The 22,178-nt window shown below is 40.3% G+C and overlaps 2 long non-coding RNA genes across 6 annotated transcripts; one reads left to right on the top strand and one right to left on the bottom strand.

Annotated features, from left to right (window-relative positions):
- Window positions 1-1,486: 1,486 nt before the first annotated feature.
- LOC138736786 (uncharacterized) lies at window positions 1,487-12,278 on the bottom strand. Its single transcript, XR_011340571.1, has 3 exons — window positions 11,625-12,278; window positions 6,929-7,081; window positions 1,487-1,723 (listed from the first exon to the last, which is right to left on the bottom strand). It is a non-coding gene; the product is annotated as an uncharacterized lncRNA (long non-coding RNA).
- LOC138736785 (uncharacterized) lies at window positions 11,653-21,521 on the top strand. 5 transcript variants are annotated; one of them, XR_011340568.1, is made up of 4 exons: window positions 11,653-12,044; window positions 12,133-12,216; window positions 21,131-21,252; window positions 21,412-21,521. It is a non-coding gene; the product is annotated as an uncharacterized lncRNA (long non-coding RNA). The 5 variants fall into 5 exon arrangements; XR_011340569.1 differs by having other exon boundaries at window positions 11,670-12,044; window positions 12,133-12,159; XR_011340567.1 differs by having other exon boundaries at window positions 11,677-12,216.
- Window positions 21,522-22,178: the final 657 nt, after the last annotated feature.

Consider the following 22,178-nt stretch of genomic DNA (forward strand, 5'->3'; position numbering starts at 1 on the left):
CAAACTCCTTACAGGGAGCGCCGGATTTGAACCTGGGTTACTGGTGCTGTAATAGTGTCACTCTGATCTTTACAGTATCCATGCCACCATATCAGAGACTTTCAAAGAATATGAAAACTCTAACAGGTCAGTACCCTTTTTACACTGATATATCAAGCCAGATATAATCTGCATTTAATACACCTCACGTTCCTGTATAAACATAACAAAGGCAGATTGGGAAGGGTCATTTCAGACCCATCTTTTATCTGCCAAGAAAGGTAGTATCAGAGGCGAAGTGGTGCAAGTGTTAAATGGCGAGCTGTGTGGCCGGATCCAAATGAGAAAGGAATATGACGTTCTGCCTCTTTCACTCCAGGAAGCCAGCTGCTGTGTAAAAGGACTCACTGACCTGGCATTTCTTCTGTTCTGTGTGAATTTTCAGAGACGGGTCGTGTATATGGCAATAATATGGGTTTTTAATGCAAAAAGAGTACCAGATAACCTTGAAGAAATCATTCGGCTGTATTATAATCATCTGTTTTTCTGGTTGTGCACTCCACCAACACACCCCTACACCCTGCATTGATTCCCCCACTTCCTAACCCAATGTAATCCCGTTAAAATGTTGAAAGCTGTTGCAATGTGCAAGGCCTTGCCACAAGGGATCACCTCCATTATAATAAAGTTTGTATTCATCAATGGCTCCTTCGGGTGATATTCTATTGACTCTATTTCTGTCTTTATCTGTCATTGTTCTGACATTTTATTTCCGTTAAGAGGAGGAAAGATTAAAACAAGAGGACATGAGTTAAGAGTTAAGGGGCAGAGGTTTAGAGGTAACATGAGGGGGAACTTCTTTACTCAGAGAGTGGTAACCGTGTGGAATGATCTTCCGGGAGAAATAGTGGCGGCGGAGTCAATTGTATTATTTAAGAAAAGGTTGGACAGGTATATGGATGAGAAGAAGATGGAGGGTTATGGGCATTGTGCAGGGAGGTGGGACTAGAAAGGGGTGTTTGGTTCGGTGCGGACTAGAAGGGCCTAATGGCCTGTTTCCGTGCTGTAATTGTTATGTTATGTTATTATCTGATCAGTTTAACAAACTTTAAATTATTGGGGTGGCACAGTTGGCACAAAACCTTTACAGAGCCAGCGACCTTGGTTCTGATCAGCACTATTTGTAAAGAGTTTATATTTTCTGCCCATGTCTGAGTGAGTTTCCTCAGGATGCTCCAGTTTCCTCCCATCTTTCAAAATATACTGGGGTTGTAGGTCAATTGAGCAGCATAGGGGTCTGGAATGGCCCGTTACCGTGTGGTATGACTATAAACAATAGTGTGTACAATCGCCACAGTTTTGTATTTATAATGTTTTACAGCTCAAGAGCTGATTCCCTAAAGCAGGTCCAAATCAGTTTGTTTTCCTTCACGTTAACTATGAAGTTTTCATTAATTAAATACTCTTCAGTTTACTTCAAACAGTCACACCCCACATTATGTAGCAATTTACTCAAGGAATTTAGCAAAAACAATTCAAGAAGAGTTTGCTTTTTCTGGGGGGGGGGGGAAATTACAATTGCTCCTCTTCCATCATCATCCAAAGGGATTTAAAAAAAAATAACGGCAGAAGGCATAGTTCCGTTTCCATTTATCCCTCTTCAAGGTGAGAAAAGCTGCTCATGTTGACTCTTCTAATCCTTTCTCTTATTTTAGAGAAATGCCTGAGTATTCATTGAATGCATCTGAATGTGGAAATAAAAAATGACATCATGTACAGTCTCTCCAACATGGTTTTATTAATAAGCATTTATTCTGTTGTGAATGATATCCACACACACACAGCACTTTAATGTTTTAGTAAATTAAGGCTTGCAATAGAATGGGTTCCTTCCCTTCTTTGACTGGAAAAAAATGTTAAATGGAAATTTAAAAAATTAATATTTGCATCTGAAAATTGATGTATAAGAACTTAAAGAATATTGCAAAACTTTTAGATTGTATTTATTTAATCTAGAGATGAAGCACCACCCAAATACACCCATGCGTATCTTTATAAAACAATTCTCGCCACTTGGTTTGATGTTTCTGTCACCTCTTTTTATTGTATCTGCATTCATCTTTGATGCTTTGACTCATTAAACTCTCTAGAAATATGGATGGAGGTTTCTTGGTTGGATAGTGATGAAATAGATGGTTTTATAATCATATTGTCTATAAACAATGTATCATTCAGAAACATTTGATAAATAATTGAGCCCTTACTCTATTACTGTAATGGAATTATCTTACCATATTTTTTCACAGTCAAATGAGAAAGACAGGACACAGAAATCTGCAGACCTGCTGAGATTGCAGTAAAAACACAAAAATGCTGGAGGAACTCAACAGGTCTCACAGCATCCAAAACCAACTTTTTTCCCCCCAAAAATAAACAATTCACTATAAATTACTTACAATGGAAACTCTGTTGAAAGTTTCTTCCCACGCTTTCACGCTTAGTGACATATCCATTCATTCCCATCATTGCACGTTGTCACATTTATTTCTATTTACAGATTTACCACCACTGTGACACCTTGTTGTTACTCTGTTATTTGAGGTCTCAGCCCTTCAATGCCAGGTAACAGGAGATTGTGGTCCTTCCCCACAATGCCTTCATGTTGGCTGCACCAAGCCTCAGTGCATGCCTCAGCACATTCTCCTCAGCCAGGAATATGCTATCAGCAGCATTCCTGCACCAACATCTCTGTGCGCTGAAACACTAGTAATTTTCGGGAAAACTAAATTGCATCTTTCACTGAGTTAATGGTCGCGCAGACTGGATTTCTGACTGTGTGCACCCCTGCTAACATTGCTGCTGGGGATGAACCATGACGAAGACCCTTGCATTCTTCTCAACACACTCTTCATGAATCTGTATTCTACAAAGGAACGGGCAATAGTCTTACTCCACCACAGCCATCTAAGGGACAATGTACATTGTAGGTGATGTTTTGGTTGTACAGGAAGGATCTGACTGGGAGAGATCCACTCACCACCAGCCAGGCCAAATCCTGGTGCTTGTTTGTAAGCCCTGGCAATTAGGCATTTTGCTAGATGACTTGGATCATCCGCTTCGTAAAACACCCCACCATGTTCATTGAGTTCTCATCTCTCAGCTTCTTCTGGACATTGTGTCTGGACAACTGCCTCATTGCCTTGTGGTCAAAGATATTTGGCTGGAAAAAAAATATTTCAAAGAAGGATAGGTGGTATGACACTGGACATTGCGCGGCAATGGGGCCAGGGCAATCCTTCACAATACCTGGGACAGGTAGAACCTCAGCACAGAGTGGCACTTGGTGATCTTGCTTGTATTTTGGTACCACTCACAGCCCATGCAGCCTCGCATGAAGGTTCTCATCAGGATGAGGGCCACTTTGTGTATGTCGTTCTCTCTGTTGTCAGCAAATTGTACATGACAGCCTTTCAGGCCCTTTCCATCTTGAATCTCCATAGGAAATGTAAGACCAACCTGGTGACAGCCAAGGCAGAGGTGCAGGGAATGGGCCACACCTGCACCCCACATAGCAAAACCAGGAGCATCTTGCACCTAATGACCAAAATTTTCCTCTTATTGAGTGGGAGTGCCGTGCACACTGACCCAATTTCTGGTGGATCTTTGTGATTCACTCCCACCTATTTTTGTTCCATGCTTTGGCCCCAACAGGAACCTATTCAGAAGTCACCTCACCTGCCAATCAAGGCTTATATCTGCACACCTATGAGGCTTGTGTGAGTGTCTCTTGCAGTTAATGTATGATTGGTCCCCCAGGTGCCAATCAATGGCTAGGATCCACCCACTGGTGAGGCTGATACGCGATTGGTTCTCGCAGGTTACGTAGATGGGTCCAGCATTGAAAAAGCTGAGCACATGGAGGCTTGCTCTCTCTTTTGCTGCTGTCTTGAAACAGTCACCAAAGTCCAGTCTGCTGACCACCAGAAGGCTGACTGCAATGGGCCTGTCCAAGATCCCGAGCTAAGTTCAATGCTTCACTCTTTTTTTCCCCATTGCCTCTTTGTTAAATTTGTGACATTTTTGAGGACATACCATGAATTCCAGTGCTACTTAATAGTGATCATTATTTTCTGGTCAGCTTGGATCCTGAAGAGAGTTCTAAAGAGACCGCAAATAGCTTTAAAAATTGAGGCTCCAGGCTGAAAAATTCTGGAGCAGAAATTAAAATTCCATTTTCACTTTAAATGGAAAATATGCTTAATAACTTTAAAATATAGAGAACTTCCATTAAAGCATTTGAATGGAATCAATCACATATGTGTTCCATTGCAAAGTATATTTATCTAGACAGGTTTAGCAAAAGAAATGACATTTGTTTGGACTGTGGGATTTGATCTCAAAAGAAAAAGAAAGGCTATCATTGATGGAATGCCTTTCATCACCTCATACTCTCCCAAAGTGCTCTATTGCCAATGAAGTACTTTTAAAGAGAGTCATAGTTGTAATATAGGCAGAGTGACAGCCAATTTGCACGTAGTGAAGTTTAACAAACAGCAATATGTTAACAAGCAAGCAATTAGTTTTAGCAATGTTGGTTAGGTGAGAAATACCAGCCAAGTCTCTGTAATGGAGAATTTCCAAGCTATTCCTTGGAAAAACGCCTCACAATACCCAACATCCAATTGAATGTGCAGAAAAGGTTTTCATTCCAATCGCACAAAATTCTATTTTAAAGTGTGCGAATTATGAGCTCAATTGTCTGGAGGGGGTTTTGAGTCCACGAGCCTCTGGGAAAGGAAAGAGCTTTCAATGAACATGACTGGCATAGGAGGACTAACATCTGTTAAACACGGCCTCTACAAGTGTTTTATACTTAACGCCACTCTGCCAACTCACTTTGTCAGCCTCTAAAGCTGAAGCTAGTCTTGTAGGACAGTTACTTTAAAGGGGGAATGCTTTTTTTTAAAAATTTTTTATTTTTCACACCATAAATCACGTTAGCCATGATATACACTTTTTCTTTTTCACACATATACAGTGACTTTTTCTCCCCCCCACTCCCTCCTCCCAAGCCACCCCCCCACCCCCCCTCTCATCCATTTTAGGTATACAATCTAGGTTGCATTAAGCCAGTCAGACAATGTTGTCATTCAACAAAAATACACCAGAAATTCTACTGAGTCCATTCTTTTCTTCTCTTCTCCTTCCATCAACTTAGGTAATGTTTGTCCCCGGTAGGTTTTCGCTATTGTATTTAATGTAAGGCTCCCATACTTGTTCGAATATTTCAATATTATTTCTTAAACTATATGTTATTTTTTCTAATGGAATACATTTATTCATTTCTATATACCATTGTTGTATTTTCAAATTATCTTCCAATTTCCAGGTTGACATAATACATTTTTTTGCTACGGCTAGGGCTATCTTAACAAATCTTTTTTGTGCATCCTCCAAGTCAATTCCAAATTCTTTATTTTTTATGTTACTTAGGAGAAAGATCTCTGGATTCTTTGGTATATTGTTTTCTGTTATTTTATTTAATATCTGATTGAGATCATCCCAAAATTTTTCTACTCTCTCACATGTCCAGATTGCATGAATTGTTGTTCCCCTTTCTTTTTTACATCGAAAACATCTATCAGATACTGTTGGGTCCCATTTATTTAACTTTTGCGGTGTAATGTATAGTCTGTGTAACCAATTATATTGTATCATATGTAGCCTCGTATTTATTGTATTTCTCATCGTTCCAGAACATAATTTCTCCCATGTTTCCTTCTTTATCTTTATATTTAAATCTTGTTCCCATTTTTGTTTAGTTTTACCATTTGTTTCCTCATTCTCCTTTTCTTGCAGTTTAATATACATATTTGTTATAAATCTTTTGATTAACATTGTATCTGTAATCACATATTCAAGGTTACTTCCCTCTGGTAAACTCAAATTGCTTCCTAATTTCTCTTTCAAGTAGGATCTCAGCTTCTTTGATGTCATTTTTCATGCATTTACTGTCCATACAAGTTCAATTTTTTTTCCCCCTTAAAGGGAAAGGTAACCCCAGCCAGTTCTAACTGGGAGAAAAACAAAGACATGCTGGAAGCTCTGAAAGTGTAGACTAATTACTATACAGTACGTCAAATGCAGACATAAACAACGAAAAAAAGAATCTTTACTCCATGGTTGGTGAATCTTTGGAATTTTTTCTCATGGAGGACTGTGAAGCTCAGCAATTTCTGGACATTAAAGTAACCAGGAAATCCTGAGTTTGTGAGGTGTGCTAGAAAATGATGTTGTGGCAGAAGATCAGCTATGATCATGGTGAGTGGTGGAGGAGGTTCGAGCTGAGAGGTTCCACTATTCAAGATCTTAGTTCAGTGTTTCTCAACCTTTTTTATAGCCCCCCCCCCCCCCACCCACATATCACCTTAAGTTATCCCTTACTAACCACAGAACATCTATGCCATAGGATAGATGGTTTAGTAAGGGATTACTTAAGGTGGTCAGGAGGGGCTGGCTCAGGTTTATATTCAGGTTGGCTGATTGACAGGTGGAGTCAGCCCCTTAGGTGGTCTTACTGCAGGTACAGAGATCGCCCCCTGCAGTAGACTGGTGGTCATATCACCAGTGAGGGATTACGTAAGATGGTATGTGAGTGACCACTGAACTAGACCTTTATTTTGAGGGACTGTGATTTTTTTTATTTCTGGACTCCTTTGCCTGGGGAAAAGTCTTTGCTGCATTTACTGAAAATATTGGCATGCTTCAAAGAGATCACCTCTTCTTCTTCTACCTCTAAATTCAAGACAATATCGAGATCTAGCTGAGAGGAAAAAAAGAAACTAGGTAAACGTGTGCTGGTGGGGGGAGGGGTGTACTGGAAAGAACGATGTGTGCGAGATCCTGGGTAGATCAGGAGAGAGAAAGGAACAGACGGGATGCAGATTACCTGAAATTGGAGAATGCAATGTTTATGCCATCGGGTTGTAGACTAACCAGATGGAATATGAGGAGCTTTTCTTCTAGTTGGAACTTTTTCAGTGGTCAGTTATACATGAATTAATACATGTCAGAGGCAATTGGAGGGCTTGGTAACAGGATCCTAACAGGAACAGAAAAATAACAAACAAAAAGAGAGGCATTTTATGAGCAGCTTGCTTTAACACTCTTACACTGGACATTGAAGCAAAATAAGACTGCACCCCTAAACTTGTGTGATCAACAGAAAACCCATCACTTTCCAATAAAAGTTCAGTTTCCACTCATGCCATAGAGCAGCTCAGTCTCATAATAAAAACATTACTGCCAAACAGAAACTGGCCTTTGCACAGCAAAAGCAACTCAAGTTTTCCTCTTGCATCTAAAATAACCACAGAAACATTACTTGAACATGAATAGTTGCTATCTGCCTGGCAAAGGGAACTGCTGGAGGTTGGAGAGAGCATAATTAGAAATATAAGCTGGAAAGAAATGTATATGACAAAGTGACTGTCCTTTGAAATCAGGACATTAAAAGCAGATGTCAACTCCTTGAGCTTTTAATGAGCTTGACAATCATTGTGTGTACACAGGCAAACTTAAATAGGTTGCCCATTCACAGAGGATATAAAAATCCAATAAAACTTAAGCTGATGCTTATTTACTCGAGTTATAATGATGAACACACACAGACATGGAAGCCTCAGGTCGGGTCACACGCGCACCTTTTTTTTAAGGCACAAATCATGATTTTCCACAGGTTGAATTTCCATAGGTTTGATTGCAATGGTGATTGCTTCTGGGACAATTTGCAGCCCTTGGGAAATTGGCCCTGGCACTTTATGTGCAGCTCTCCCTTGTGTGGCTGACATTTGCCAGGGGTCAGTAGAACAGCTAATGACATCATTGGACGAGCAGCAGCAATTTCCGCAGTTAGCAAAATAAATTGGAGTGCCAAGGTGAAATATGTGACCTTTGTTTATTATGCATAATAAAGGAGCCAACTCCACTGGCAGAGTTGGCACATGTTCCCAATACAACTGTAAACTTTAACACAGCCTCTGCTTGATACTTCTTCATACCTGGTGGTGCAATGCCTACCGTAGTGAACAACCTATATGTTGCCGTGCTGTGATATCACTTGTGACATGAGGCTTGATCCAACTGCTGGAATGAAGATTACTGCTCCTTCCAACTGCTCCTTTCCTTTTACTACTTTGTGCCTGCCATGAACTTTATGACCTTAAGATATAGAAGTGGGCCATTCAGCCCATTGAATGGGCTGCCATTATTTCATGAGCTGATCCATTCTCTCACTCCACTCCCCTGCTTTCTCCACATAACCTTTGACATCCTGACTATTCAGATACCTGTCATGCTCTGAGAGGTACTGTAAGAATTGGCCATCTTTATTGCCATGCAAGAGTATCTGTGAGCTCTTCATACAGCATTTTCTGGGAGACACACAGGTCCAGTTTTACACCCTACATCAATACACCAACCTTCACAGCCTGCCGGTTTATTGTTATGAGATTTTTTTGGCAAGTGTGAATGGGCACAGGGAATTCCAAACTCTTGACAGAACTGTTTGTCATGAATAAATATTTTTCAAATACTTGCAGCCATTGGTTCAAGTAGAATTTAAAGACAATGGCTTTACATTCTCAACGGGTTCTACCAATTAATGTTGGGATTAGGCACAATTAAATAATAAGCATAAATTGCATCATTCAGCCTTGTTTCTTGAAAAAAAACGATTGGAGTCAGCAGGGGGTTGTATGGTTTTAAATAAAGTCTTATTGAGAGGAAATTCTCTCTCTTCCAGATGAATTATGATTTAATATGGAGAAGACTCTCTCTTTCTGCCTTGGAGTCTGACTTTTACTCCAATTAATGTTGGGGATCCCACCTTCAGTACCTGTTCACCAAAGTCAATGCTTGATTCTATCCTATTCTTTCTGGGAAAATTAGTTTGCACTTGTGCTTGAAGGCAGACCTATGGATCATCCATGGATTCTAGTACCTTTGTCTTCACAGTGAACATATTTGTAACCTCCTATGATAAATTCAGCATGTCCGCCTATGCTAAACACAGTGATTATGCAAAAAGCACAGGTATTACAATAATATTACAATCTCATCACAGGAGCCACAACCGTAGCCTTAACACTATCCTCTGACAAGTTTTGGGAGAGGATGGGTGAAGGTTGGTTGGTTGCAGGAAGTGCAGTGGGAAAGAAAGCCATGGTTTGTTCCTGAAGTGAAAGAGTAGTTTTAGCTAGCAGTCCAGGCCCTTTCAGTGCAAGGGTTGCTTTAGATGTACCCTAACCCGCCTCCTGGTTCCTGCTGACCCTATAACCTCAGCAGCTTCTACTACAAAGGCCAAGGATAGGCATTTCCTGGTTTTTCCATCAGGATGTGCTCCCATCTGTGAATCTTTGGGATGCTATGAACAATATGAAAAGGATAAAGGTCAGCACAAATAGATAAGGTAGGCCTCCAACTGTGACAATCAACTCAGGCTTGGATAAACATGTAAAAAAGGAAAATATTAGTTATTAAACAGGTGCTGGATGGACATTCTAACAAAATGAAACACAAGAACAAAAACTATTTTGGTTTCCTTTGGGTTTTTTTTGAGGTAGAGAGAAAAACAGGGTCACACGAATAACTTTTGTTGCTTTAAAAGAAAGTTAATGTTTTTTTTGATAAAAATCATACAACATAATAATTAAAGAAAGATTTGGCAACTTCCCCTACACGAAGAGAATGAGAGATGATATTGTTCTGATAATGACCTATGTTGGTGTCTAAATGTTGCTCTTAACATGAACCAGCTGAAAACTTCAAGGTCAACTTGTTTTATTACTATGTCATAAAAGTCAAAGACTGCAAGGCAGAAAGAGAGAGTCTTCTCCATATTAAATCATAATTCATGCGGGAGAGAATTTCCTCTCAATAAGACTTTATTCAAAACCATACAACCCCCTGCTGACTCCAATCGTTTTTTCCAAGAAACACAGGGCTGAATGATGCAATCTATGCTCATTATTTAATTGTGCCTATTTTGTCACAGATATTGACCATTTAAATTTCACTCTGTGATTGAAAAGTGTTGTATCATCCAGTCACTAATTTCACTCAGTGAAATCACAAGAGTAATGAAAATCAGTAATCTTCTGCTGACAAACATTTTCAGTTTTAGATCTCAAAATTTGAATAAAAGTATTACAAATGTAAATCAAAGAGGAGTAAAAATACATAATTAAGATACGAGTTAATTTACAATTATTTACGCAGTCCTGTTTCATGGACGCCTGAAGTATAGTGGAGTTGAACAAGACATTGTGACTGTAGTTTAATACTCAAAAGTGCTGGACAGATTCAGCAGGTCATGTAACTTTCTTTATGTAGCAGACACATAACCATTGTTTCTGGCCTGAAACCTTCATCAAGGTATGAAGAAAAAGCCATAGACACATAAGTCGGCATGGAGTGGGGCACAGAATTGAAATGGTTAGCCAGTGGACAAAGTGAAGATAGTCAACAATAAGCATGGACTCGTGCACTGCCAAACCAAGGTACCCGCAAATTGGAGGAACAACACCTAATTTTCTGTCTGGCACTCTCCAACCAGATGGCATTAATATCGACTTCTCTTGTTTCTGTATAAGGCTCCTCCCCTGTCTCTCTCTTTCCTTATCCCTCTGTCTGCTTTCCTTCTCGTCCTCCTCCCTCTTTATTCAGAGAGCGTCCGTTTCCCCTATATTCCCAGCCATTATTTATCTTTTGCCATCTCATCCATATCTGCCCATGACCTCTTGTTTGTGGGCCTCTGCTCCTCCCACCCCACAACCCCCCTTCCACCCCTCCCCCCCCCCACCCCTATTCAGGCGCCTGACTGCTTTTTGCTGATACCATATAACCATATAACTGTTTACAGCACGGAAACAGGCCATGTCGGCCCTTCAAGTCCATACCCTTGACAAAAAGTTAGTTATGTACAGTTGCTACATAAAGAATGCTGCTTGAACTGCTGAGTTTCTCCAGCAATTTTGTGATTTCAAGTCCAGTGGATATTTATGTCTTGTAATCTCATGTTAATTTATATCAGTGTCATGCCATTAAATAATGCAATATTAAGTGAGTCCCCGTGGAAAGAGATAAGAGTTATACAGCATATTATGTAGATAATGTTTATCAGCTTCACCAATGGTCTTAAAGTAACTATTAAGCTATATAAGTAATTGAAAGTATATGCTACAGGAGAGTTCATGTATTACTGATATAGAATTCATAGCTGAACAATTTTAAATAACTGCAGAGGCGTCATTGATGGCATCATTAAATATGTGGTGTCAGGATTACAGCATATCTTTCATTCAATGGATAAGAATTCAATCAAGCAGAAATCACAGTAATATATGTGTGGTTAACTTTGACTTTATGATTTAATGAGGGAACATTGTAAGTGGCATAACCAAACACATTTGATCTACATAAAAAGGCAATGATGGGAGTACAACTTGTGTCCTCTGCAGAATATATATCCTAACAGATATTTCCTGGGTGGACTATCCTTCATTTAGTGGAATGCTTTATCATAAGCACATTTAATCATGCGCCAAGACCTTAACCTATAGGACCAGGTTGCACGTTTCACATACCTCACTCACATTCAACCAGTGCCCTTCAAATGGCTGCCATGGTGATGAACCACCTTTTGTGATGCATAACAAAGGACTGTATAGGTTGTTTTTGGGGGTCCATCTGGAGAGACATTGAAAACTTGGCTGAATGGTGTACTAACAACAGCCTCTCACTCAATGTCACTGAAACCAAGCTGATTGTTGACACCAGGAAATGAAAGCCAAAGGTTTACAATCCAATGATCATGGAGGGATCAGAGGTGGAGATGGTGAGCAAATTTAAGTTCTTGGGAGTCACCATCTCAGAGGTTATTTCATGGACCCAAGTCACCATCTCAGAGGATATTTCATGGACCCAATACATCAATCACCCCTATATCCCGTGATGATCCCGTTCTGAATATATTTGAGGATGATGCGCTGGCTGCCTTCAGGAAGGTGAATCTGAGGAAAGCATCTGATTTGGACAGAGTATTCAGACAAGTATTAAAATTCTGTGCTAACCATCTTGCCAATATATTCACAGATATCTTCAACATCTCACTCTGACAGGGTGTGTACCAGTCGGGTTCAAATAGGTGTCAGTCATCTCATTGTCAAGAAGAGTGTGGTAACTTGCCTAAATTACTATTGACCAGTGGCACTCACATCAAGAGTGATTAAATGTTTTGAAAAGCTGGTGTTGGAGTATATCAGCTCCTCTCTGAGTGGCATCTGTATCAATTTGCCTATTGTACCAACAGGTCTACTTGGGAGTCACTATTTCAGAAGAACTTTCCTGGACCAAAAACATGTCAGTTGTCTATACTTTCTCAGGAGATTGCAGAAGTTTGGTATGACATTAGAAATCCTAGCAAATTCTGCAGAATGACCAGCTGCATTATGATCTCATATAGGGACACCAACAGGCTTGAGCAGAAAACCCTGAAAAAAGTAATAGCTATAGCCCAGAATATATACACACATACATGCATATTAGTAAACAATCATATAACAATTACAGCATAGAAGCAGGCCATTTTGGCCCCACCAGTCTGCACCAAACTAAGTAATCTCCTCTAGTCCCACCCACCTGCACAATGCCCATAACCCTCCATTCCCCTCCCATCCATATACCTATCCAATTTTTCCTTAAATGAAAAATTGATCCTGCCACCACTACTTCTCCCAGAAGCTCATTGCACGCACCCACCACTCTCTGAGTAAAGAAGTCCTTCCTCATGTTACTTTGAAACTTTTGTCTCTTAACTCATGACCTTTTGTTTCAATCTCTCCTACTCTCAATGGAAAACACCTATCCACACCAACTCTGTCAATCCCTCTCATTATCTTTAATACCTTTATCAAATCCCCTCTCAACCTTCTCCGCTCCAAAGAATAAAGACCCAATTTGCTAAATATTTATTTGTAATCTAGATTCTGAAACCTAGGTAACATTTTTATAAATTTTCTCTGCACTCTCCCTACCTTGTTGTATCCTTCCTATAATGCGGTGATCAGAACTGCACACAGTACTCTAAATTTGGCCTCACCAATGCCTTGAACAGTCTCAACAATTCTTCCAAACTCCTGTATCCTATGCATTGATTTATAAAGGCCAGCATGCTGAAAGCATTCTTCACTACCCTATCCACCTTCAGGGAACAATAAACCGTTATTCCTAGATCTTTCTGCTCCACTGCATTCCTCAATGCCCTCACATTTACTATGCATGTCCTGTTTTGATTATTCCTTCCAAAATGAAGCACTTCACACGTATCAGCATTAAACTCCATCTGCCATCTTTCAGCCCACTCATCTAAGCAGTCAAATCCCTCTGCAATCCTTGAAAATCTTCTTCATTATCCACAATTCCACCTATTTTAGAATCATGTGCAATATTTACTAATCCAATTTACCACCCCATCATCCAGATCATTAATGTATATGACAAACAGCAAAGGACCCAATACAGATCCTGGAGGCACACTACTTGTCACTGGCCTCCAGCCTGACAAACAGTTATCCACTGTGACTCTCTGGCATCTCCCTTCTAGCCACTGTTGAATCCATATGACTATCTCAAAATTAATACCCAACAACTGAATCTTCCTAACTAACCTTCCATGCAGAACCTTATTAAAGGCCTTACTGATGTCCATATAGACAACATCCACTGCTCTACTCTCATCAACATTCCTAGTCACCTCTTCAAAAAATTGAACAAAATCCATGTTGAGTATTTTACACACACACACACACACACACACACACACACACACACACACACACACACACAAACACAATTGCTAAGAATGCTTTCCATTAATTTACCTACTACAGACATCAAACTTACAGGCTGATCATTTCTGGTCTTGTTCCTCAAACCCTTTTTAAACAAAGGAACCGCAAGTATAACATACCAATCCTTCGGCACTATACCCATCTCTAATGACATTTGAAAAATCACTGTCAGAACCTCAGCTATTTCCTCACTAGATTCTTTCAATGTCCTGGGGAAAATCCCGTCGGGACCTGGAGACTTATCCATCTTTTTTTTCTTCAACAGCTCCAAACATCTTTTTTCATTATTTCTTATATTTATTGTGAGTCTCCCTCTTTTTTTTTTCAACCAAATTTCCAATCTCCCTTGAAAATCATGGCTTTCTCAAACTTTTGACCCAGCCTTTTAACCTAACAGTAACAAAGATTTTGTACCATCAAAACCTCACCTTTAAAAGACCTCAATTTCTCTACTACATCCTGCCCATAAAACAAATTATCCCAATCCTCTAAAATCTTTTCACATCTCCTTAAATCTAGCTTTTCCCCCCACTCGAAAACCTCAACCCTAGGCCCTGACCTATCCCTTTCCATAATTACATTGAAGCTAATGGCAATATGATCACTGGCCCTGAAGTGCTGCCCAACGCATACCTCCGTCACCTGATCTACCTCATTGCCCAACAGTAGATCCAACACTGCCCCTTCTCTAGTTGGTACCTCTACCTATTGTTGTAAAAAAAAACAATCCTGCACACATTTTACAAACTCAAGTCCATCCAGCCCTTTCACAGAATGTACTTTGACAACAAGTTTGAACATTGACTTTACATGCTGAAATATCAACTGCTGCTGGAAGACCATCTACTGGAGATCTCAAAACTTCCTGATGTGTGTGTCTCTCTCATCACTTAATTACCTCTGTTTCCCCAAACTACCCTCACGCTCTCCATCTGCCGATCAAACATCACATCTCCCTGGTTCACCAAACCCATCTTGTCCGCTACCTTACCCCCTACCATGCTCTCCTCTTTTATATTGGCTACTTCCACTCTCCTCAATCTGTTTTGAAGAAGGACTATGAGCAGAAACATGTGATCTTCTCATCACCATTGATGCTACTCAATCTGCTGCACTTCCCCAGCAAGTTGTTCTTCACTTCAAATTCCAGCATATGTATTCTGTTGTGTCTCCAGATGACAATATCTGCCTATTAGTCTACTTGCCTTGTGTGGTCATAGTTGTGTGTATGGTCATCCAAATGTGATGTTTATAATCTTGTATATTATTGTCCAGTAATAGTCAAGTAAAAATTCATCTCTGCAAGGACTGCACATCCAAAATAAGAACCTAGAGGCAAAGTTAACCTTGCTGATAATTTACTCTGCACAAATGTCCTCAGAATTGATTACACAAATCAGCTGTGGAAACGCAAGGCTCCAACACGGACATATTCATCAAAAATGCTAATTACCATTTTTCTTGCTTTGTCTCCGTGGGTGGGGGGAGGAGAAATGGTGATGATGGACATTGAGGGCTCAGTTATCATCTTTTGAGGGAGGGGTGGTAATTAGATCTCAGTCTGAGAAAGAGAGTCAGCAACTTGAGGAGTCAGGGGATCAGCAGGTCTGGCAGCAGCGAGTTTGGAGATCATCAATTAAGGGATCAGGCCCAAGTGGAACTGAGGGTCAATTGATGGTCAGTTGGGTGTGTGAGTAGCAGGGACTTGGTGGCGTCTCTGACCAACATCTTGTCTTCCATCTCAGCAGTCTCCAATGTTGACTTCTAATTTCTATTAATTGCCTCCCCAATTTCTCTTTCCCCTTCTCTATCTCCTTTTGTCCAGCTCCCCACCCTTTCCCTCCTATCAGAGAGCTAACTTCTTAGCCCTCAACCTTCTTCCCATCACCTCTCTCTTCCACACTCCTACTTGTATCCTCCTATGTCCTTGTACCTGTTAACCTGTGCCCCGACCCCCGTCTCTTCTCATCTCACCCCATACCCCCACCTGCCTATTTTCAATTGTACCTGATGAACATTGATTAACCTTTACTTCTTAATGATGCTGCACAACCTGCTGAGTTTCTCCAGCACCTTTGTCAATTGCTCTCTGGCTGAAGTGCTGTTAATTAGAGCTGAAGCATCCTGGAGGATGCAATCATTCACATTCCTCAGATAATGGGATTTCTAACATTGACAGGAATACACCAAAGACTAATTAATGACTTGACAACAAAGTCATGAATGATTGAGATAATCAGTTCCATCTTAAGCCAATATTATGATAGTTCAAAATGAGGATGTTTTAGGAATTTTCCCTGACTGCCCTTCCTTCACAGTGATCATTATGCTACAATTATCACGTTCTTAACAGATTGCAGACTGGATTTTGTCTCCATACATCACTCCACTTCACTTCCACCTCATCTCTTGTGTTTTTTAACATATAAATAAAATTATTTTTCTGTCATCAATTTTCACACTTAAGGGCCTATCTCATTGGCCTGGAGACTAGGTGGCGACCTGATGGCAGAGACATCTCTGTGATGTCTCCTGGAGACTAGGCGGGTCTCCAGGGAGTCACGGGAAATTCAAACATGCTAGATTTTTTTGGAGACTTTTTCCAGTCTTGGAGACGTCTCCACAACGTCTCCATCAGTTGCGGCAATGTCGCGGAGACTAATTTTGTCCGCGACTGGGGAAACATCTCTGAGACCTGCTGGAGACTGAATAGATGTTGTGGAGATGATGCGGCGACATCTCCGCGACGCTGCTTGACTTAGAGACCACGTGACTGAGTGTGTGCTGGCATCATCGAGATGCCTTCACTCCTGGTCCGAGTCACAGGTACATCCCGGTCAAGGTCTTTATCACCTGGTACTCATTCCTGCTGCTGCTGTTGCTCCTTGTACTGCCTTGGAAGAGGCCCCACCATCTTGTCTTGCCAGGGAACAGCTCCAACCCCAGCGTAGTACTGAGTCAGGTACTCTCTCTGGTTCTTGGCAACAGACGGCATGTTACTTCCTCTTCTCTGCATCCCCTCCAACTGGTTGGTATGCTGTCTCCACTCTCCAGGGGCAACTTCATGGGTGTGTGGGTCCTCTCTGTCAGCTGAGAGTCTGATGTCTGTCATCATGTTGTGGAATGTACAGGCAGTAAGGACCACTTTTTCAACCATCTGTGGGCACCTCATCATCATGGTGTGGAAGCATCTGAATCCGGAAAGAAAAGAATAGAAGTAAAATTAAAGTCATTGTATTTGCTGTGTTTACAGTCTGGCAAATATGACTGTCTGTGAGGCAGGAAAAGAAAAATAATAAAGTGCTGCACACCTGTTTTCCAAGATGCCAAATCTGTTCTCCACAATAAGTCTGGACCTCGACAGCCTGTAGTTGAAGATTCTCTGTGCATGGGTCATCTGGCGCTTGGAGTAGGGCTTCATCATCCATGTCCTCAGGGCGAATGCATCATCACCAACCAAGAAGTAGGAGATATTTTGATCTCCACCAGGAAAGGGTTCAGGAGGTGGCAGGTTGGCTTGACCTTCATCCAGTGCCTTGAACAAACTGCAGTCCCTGAAGATGCCAGCATCTGAGTCAGCCCAAGAGTCTCCACGTTGAGGTTCGTGAACTTATAGTCAGCATCTACCAACGCCAGCATGATGATGGAAAAGTAGCCTTTGTAGTTGCGGTAGACACTGCCTACTCTGGAGGTTCAACAATTCTGACATGCTTCCCATCCAGTACACCACAGACGTGATGGAAGTTCCACTTCTCAGGTGCTTCTGTTATCCTTCACCCCTCCCTTGTCCATAACTCCCTCTGTCTCCTGTCCACATTAGCCAACTATCTCTCCAGGCTGACATGGCCTGTTTCCGTGCTGCCCGAAACCGTGACCACCTTTTCTCCCCATCATGCTGCTTGGTCTGGCCTGAGTTCCTCCAGCAGATTATGCTTTGCTCCTGATTGCAGCCATCTGCACTTTCTCACGTGTCTCTAATCTGATCAGTGTTACCTACATTTGGAAACAAGGTTTTAAAAAAATCCATCTCAACCCAGAGCTGGATTAGTGCAGTATTTTTTGAGACCCTTTGGATTAAAAAAACACATTCAAATATTGCAATGTTTAAATATTCTAGTTAGTTAGTTCTGGGCACAATTATTCCTTTAAAATACATCGTCTTGAAATAGAAACAAAATATTAAGATTCTCAATCAATATAAATTACCAAATTTCATTAGTAAAACTTTGGCACAATCAACAGATTTATGTTTACAATGAAACTGAATCCATTAAAAATTATATACTATATCTAAAATGACTAGAGGGATAAATGAATATTAACTAACTAGATTTCATGTTAGTCCAGGGATAGAATATTAACAAGCTAGATTTAATGCTTTAGGAATAGATTATTACATGCTGATAATATCAATCTCAGTGACAATTGCTTGGCAGATTTATAGTACTCAAAGGGTTCAGGAATAATGAAGTAGGTGGGATAAGGAATGGCAAATAGATTGTAATAAGGATTAATGCAGAAGAGAGCTAATTCTAGTCAAGTAAAAGCATAAGACCTGCAAAGCAGGTATCATCTCAAATAAAAGGGATTTGAGAAAGGTAAAGAAAACATGGTTGCTGGGGAATTAGAGTATGAATCAGAATGATAGATAATTGAATGCTAACGAATGTGGCTGATATTTTGGTAAATTCTTGGAAAGGAAATTGTTCACAGAAGTTTGAGATTTAACAGAAATTTCCACTTAACTACCAGATCCTCCACAAATTCTAAATTTCCTTCTGCAGAGGAAAGGCTGCCAACATATTGTATGGCCAATCACACCCGGGACACATTCTCCTCTCCCTCCTCCCATCGGAGAGAGGCTTAAAAGTGTGAACATGAATGATTGAGCCTCCTCAACCTTAGGTTAACAATTGCAAAGACTTACAACTCATTAGGTGAAGAAATTTCTTCATTCACACACAACGGTCTCCTGAGTAAACCCCATAAAAATGCTATCATGCTCTCCTTGCTTGATGTTAATTGATTTTCCTTTCTATTACAATCCTGTACTCTATGATTGTGTTCTTTACACAGCTGTATGACTATTTAGCCTCTTTCATACTGGCACCTTGTCCTAATAATTAATGGCCAATCTACTGGTTAAGGGTCCAGTGTGAAGGCTCCTTAATTGGCACACAGGCATCAAATCATCCCAGGGATGAATCATCTTGGAAATTTGTTAAATCCCCAGGGTCATCTGATGCCCATGTGTCGATTATCCCAGTGTGAAAGGGACATGGATTATCCTGGGTCAAAGTAGTGACACGTTGATGACATTTTTCCATGAGTGCAAGAATGTGAAGGAAACAAAAGATTCAAAAGAAGGTATATACTTCGTCAACCTAAATAAACTTTTATAAATTTATGAAAGACCATGAGTGCTCCGTGCATATAGCCCTTTCTCTGCCACACTGAATTCTGGGAGGGCAGGTCCGCCATTGTTCTTTCCCACAGTCTTTATAAATTGTGTGCTATTTCTGTTACAACTTTCCCAAGGTCTTTTATAAATTTATAAAGATTTATATAGATTGGCATAACAACAGGTGCTGAAGGGTTCATACTGTGTTGTACATAATGCTTAATTATGTTATAATTAAGAATGATTAATTTTGTTTAAATACAAGATCATAATACATTAATCAGGATTTAGGGCAGGTCCACCAACACTCGGTGCGTCACTCAGATGTCACTGGTGGAGGATATAATCCCATATTCCCGGGGTACCTTGTGTGAAAGGAAGCAGAGAACCATTTAACAGTGGTCCAGTGAGAACAGCAAGAACGGCTTCTTTAACTGGTTCACTGAACGGCCAATTTACTGGTTAGCCTGTGTGAAAAGGGCCTGTTAGTCCACTAGCAGAAGAACACTTCTCACTGCATTAAGTATTTTGTGACAAATAAAGTTAAACTTAAACTGAACCTTTATGAAGGAAATGAAGTGACAGGAATACATTTATGGTTCCATAGTTTATCATCATGCAGAATGGATCAGAGAATGATTCTAGATGATTAACTCTTTCCAAGGCCAACAGGAACTTGTAGGAAAAGTTAACCTGTTTGATTCTGTGAAGCTAACAAGCTAAATCAACCATTCTCAATGGGGGCCACAGTACATTTAAGTAAAAGGCTAGTCTTTTCACCTCATGTAAAATAGATTTTTTTTAAATTATGTAGTCAGTAGGAGAAAAGTAATGAATAAACCAAAACTTAACTGCTTTACAGGGAAGGAATGCCATAAAGTTTGAGCAGTGTTTTAAGGGGGCCTTAGCCCAAAAAAAATGAGAATGGCTGGACTAAATGCTCTTTTACTTTCCAAAAAAAAGGAAAATTTGTTCACTGATAACACTGGGTGTTTTTCCCCGAAAAAGTTTGCTTCCAGAAAAAGAAATGGGAATTATGATAAACAATTTTAAGCTGAATGAACACAAATATAATTTTGGATTTTCTGCATCACGTAGAAATTTGGAGAAACATTAAATTAACTTTTGCTGAATTTAGCATGTTTAATTATGTAATGATGTTGACACATTCCGTTAGTACAACTGGCCTAAAAATGTTTTGCCGCAGATTTTCATTTGTACTCAGCATCTGATGTCAGTGTCCATAAATAGTTGGCCAGCTTTGACGGATTCCAGTTGCCCTGATGTCACTTTTGTTGTCCAGTGTAATTTTTAATATCTTAACATCAAGTGGGTTAGTTTCTAAAATTTTACAATGGGACTGAATTCCAGCACATTTGTGTATATTTTATTCAGGTACCTGCCTGCTTTTTGCTCATACCTTGGCGATGGGCTCAGACCCAAAATATTGGTTACATAACTTTGCTAAAAAAGAACATTGCATCAACTGCTGAATTTCTCCTGCGCTTTTGTGTATTCAACTACAATCACAACAGACTTTCTTGTTGAATTCCATCAATGCTTTTCATCCCAATTATGCTAATTCAATTATATTTGCCAAGATCAAACATTTTCTTAGTATTAATATATTATAACATCAGTGAGGGAAAGGGCAAACAAAAACTACAGATGATAGGAATCTGAAATGAAAAGTGCCAAGTGGAATTCATGGAGAAAAATACCAAATTAACATTTTAGGCTGTTTATCCTTATTTAGAATTAAAATAAGTTTACCATTCTGATACAAGACCATCATTCTGAAGGAAATTCAAAAATCCTAACTCCCTTTCTCTCTCTGCAGATGCTGTCTATCATGGTTACATTTTCAAACCTTTTATGCTTATGCAATGAAGGAAAGAGATTGTGCTGGAGGACTACTTTTTGTAGAGAGCATTTAAGTCATGACTTGGCATTGAGACAAAAGTAAGTTGTGTCTTGTGTTTACCTCAGCAGGAAAGCAATTTCTGAGTTCATCTATTAAATACTGACCTGTAATACTCATTGGCGATTAATGTATTACGTAAATTCTCAAACATGACTTCAAAGACAAACTTTATTTCCTTTTTACCTCTTTTATTGCAGGCCAACCTCAAAGCTCCATGCCCCTTTGTTTACAAATGGAAACGAGAGTTAACTGTGAAATAAGAAGAGGGAACTTTGGAATTTTTGAATAAAGCATACAGTAAACATTGGAGGAACTCAGTAATTCTTTCAGCGTCCATCGAAGGCAAAGACATACACAGACATTTCGGGCTGAGCCCTGCTTCCAGCTTTAAGCAAAATGCAGGCAATTGTTTAAATAAAGACTGAGAGAGAAAGCGGAAAGAATGGGAGGGGTAGGAGTCCAAACCAACAAACAAAAGTTGTTAATTGGATATGCCAAGATGAAAAGTAAGAAATAACCATGGCTCTGTGAAAAGAAACAGAGGGGAAAAAGGAAGAAAGAGACAGAAATAGAGGAAAGGAGATGGGGATTGGGGGAGGGGGTGAAAAATAATTGGAAAATGGGAGTTGTAGGTAGGGGGAGAGAGATTGAAAGTTTTGGCCATGTCTCTATTAGAGCTAACTGTTGTGGTACACCACCGGCCTACTGCAGGGGGCAACCTCTGTACCTGCAGGAGTGCAAGGGGACAGGACAACACCTGGCCGGCTGTCAATCAGTTGGCCTGAATGGATCAAGCCCCACCTGGTCGGGTGTCAATTACCCTCCGGGATATAAGCCTGTGCCAGCCTCCCGAGGCCTTACACTGAGTTGCTGCAGCCACGGTCAGCCTGGCACTGTGGAAGCCTTTGTGGATTAAAGCCTGTTGTACAGTCTTTACCTTGTGTGTGTCTGATTCTGTCTAACA

Source organism: Narcine bancroftii, chromosome 6 (genome assembly GCF_036971445.1).
Source record: "Narcine bancroftii isolate sNarBan1 chromosome 6, sNarBan1.hap1, whole genome shotgun sequence".
Lineage (NCBI taxonomy): Eukaryota > Metazoa > Chordata > Chondrichthyes > Torpediniformes > Narcinidae > Narcine > Narcine bancroftii.